This window comes from Aplysia californica, unplaced genomic scaffold, assembly GCF_000002075.1.
Source record: "Aplysia californica isolate F4 #8 unplaced genomic scaffold, AplCal3.0 scaffold01151, whole genome shotgun sequence".
In the NCBI taxonomy this organism is placed as follows: domain Eukaryota; kingdom Metazoa; phylum Mollusca; class Gastropoda; order Aplysiida; family Aplysiidae; genus Aplysia; species Aplysia californica.
In genome coordinates, this window is record NW_004798421.1 from 65,332 (window position 1) to 68,068 (window position 2,737).

At 41.7% G+C, this 2,737-nt stretch overlaps 1 long non-coding RNA gene across 1 annotated transcript; it reads left to right on the forward strand.

Annotated features, from left to right (window-relative positions):
- Positions 1 to 342: 342 nt before the first annotated feature.
- Positions 343 to 2,604, forward strand: LOC118478897. The gene is made up of 2 exons (XR_004859342.1): positions 343 to 1,303; positions 1,480 to 2,604. It is a non-coding gene; the product is annotated as an uncharacterized LOC118478897 (long non-coding RNA).
- Positions 2,605 to 2,737: the final 133 nt, after the last annotated feature.

Sequence of the window (2,737 nt, forward strand, 5' to 3'; positions counted from 1 at the left end):
CATCTTCTAATGTTGGGTGACCCCTGGGGCAGTGCTACTGACTCAAGTGTCTTTAGGCCATTCCCCAAGGGGGATATTGACATGTTCTTATGCACAGTAGAATTGTAAATGGGCTGATTCATCAATGTCATGCTCATATTGTGCCGGAACTGCAACAGGGAAATGCTGCTTTTTTTTTTATCCTTACTATCGTCATTTTTCCTCTACTTCTTTTGTATGTTTGTCACACTCTTGTGACCCGCTGTTTCCGGGGTGCCTTGATAGTCGAAGCAGACTTTGTGCTGTTGAGGCTAGAGAGGTGAGCAGAGTAAGTCTGATTTCCCGAAAGGACTTCTCTGTTGACATCCACCCCTTGTCGCTCATATGACATTATGCAGTAGCGATCGCCGTAAAACCTTACTAAAACTAAAATTATGTTGGGTTCCCTGATTGGGTGTAGAAAAGGTTGGCAAGCCTGCGTTTCGAAAGTTTTTGCAAATGTGTTTGTGATCTGGACAGCGTAGTGTAAAACTCGGGTACGCCACTTTGAAAACTGATGTTACTCGGACCGAAAGTTACAGCGAGCGGTCGACTTGAAGTCGAGAAAAACTGGTCAGAAGGTGAACGTTTCCAAAAGAAATGTGAAGCATTCTGGAAAAAATTTGCACATCAAAGGGCACAGGGTTCCGAAGAATGAGCTTTGAGAAAATGGTGTTTGAAATTTTGGGTGATGTGGATGTTTGAAGAGTAAAATAGAAGGTTGGACTTGGTTCTGTTTTTCCTTGCTACAGAATATTTGAGCACTGTCTGTTCACTGTGAAAAGTCGTGAAAATCTCTTTTGTTCGGTTCTTTGCCATATCAACAGGCCGAGAGCTAGAACTCAAATGTCCGCTGGATCGGAAAAGTAAAGTATCTTTCGTTTGGTATCCTATATTAATTATGTTAAGAAGGGGATTAGCATGAAAATTAGTCTTTTTTCATAGTCTTTCTCCATAGTAGTAGTGAATACTTTGAAATGTTAGTCAAAGTTGTTGGCTGTAGTATTAGTGTAATGTGATGTTCTGCTGTCTGTGTGTCTATCAGTGGGAGGACAAGAGGCAAAGTGGGTCGCTGTATATGGGTTTAACGCTGCTTTCAACACTTTTAGGTCACTAGAGAGGGGAGATTTAACGCTGCTTTCAACACTTTTAGGTCACAAGAGAGGGGAGATTTAACGCTGCTTTCAACACTTTTAGGTCACTAGAGAGGGGGGATTTAACGCTGCTTTCAACACTTTTAGGTCACTAGAGAGGGGGGACTTAATGCTGCTTTCAACACTTTTAGGTCACTAGAGAGGGGGGACTTAATGCTGCTTTCAACACTTTTAGGTCACAAGAGAGGGGGGACTTAATGCTGCTTTCAACACTTTTAGGTCACAAGAGAGGGGGGACTTAATGCTGCTTTCAACACTTTTAGGTCACTAGAGAGGGGGGACTTAATGCTGCTTTCAACACTTTTAGGTCATTAGAGAGGTGGGGGGGCTCCATTATGTCACGTCGGTCCCCAGTAGGACTGAGCCCAATGAGTTGACCAATGACAGCCTTGATGTCTCCACTACAGAACCCGAGTGGAAGAACTCCCAGCCTGGGGTTCAAACTTGGGCCATCCACTGACAGGCGCTAACAACAGGTGTATGCTTTCTTCTGTATGCTGAGAAGTTCATTAACTTTATCTTTTGAATACTGCTGCAATACTTCTTAGGGTCTTAAGTTGAAGTGTTATGTGTATTACATTTCTGAATACGTTAAACCGGGATGACTAAGTAAGGCTTATCTGGGAAAAAGTTATGATGATTTTTAAATGGGTTTTTTTCGATATCAAAAGTGATTTTGAGTATTTTTTCAATGCATTACCCAAAAGAGTAATCAATTTGGGGTGTATTTGCTTACATCATTTTCCCAGCTCTATGCCTCAGTCACGCCGGGGTGCCGTGGTCACCCCAGTTTACCGTATATGTGCTACGAATGTGATGACCTTGATTCTGCTTGTGTGAACCTGATTGGACAATAATTTGCTACGTGTGTTTTCCTATTGCTGTCGTCACTGGCAGTTCCCCCCCCCAGTAAGGTTGGGAGTCACACTCGACTGTCATTTATGTCCCGACCAAGGATAGTTGTGGGGAAAAGTGCAGAACAGGAAGATTTTCCCAGATTTTTCCTACACCGGCGGCTAGTATAATCCATCAGCAGAAGAATGGTTTAGAAAGTCCACCCCTTACTTATTCTTTTTATGGCGATCACAAAAAAAAAGGGTGGGTGAGGGGGGTGAGGGGGGGGGGCACAAATTGATAATTCATAAATTTTTTTTGCTTTCTTTCCTTTTCATTGCCATTGTCACAGTACAATCATCATTACTTGTGCAATGACTCTATGAGCCGTCTTATGTTACTTACGTACTATGTCATGTCATCCCCACTGCAATGAGCCGTCTTGTATTACTTACGTACTATGTCATGTCATCCCCACTGCAATGAGCCGTATGTTTTACTTACTATTGTTGCTATAATGAAATTGTAAATACGGTAAACCGGGGTGACTTAGGCATATCTGGGAAAATGTCATGATGATTTTTAGATTATTTTTTTCCGAATATATCAAAAGTTATTTTGAGTATTTTTTCATTGCATTACCCAAAAGAGTCATCGATTTTTGGTGTATTTTTACATTTTCCCAGCTGTATGCCGTAGTCACACCAGTTTACGGTATATATATATATATA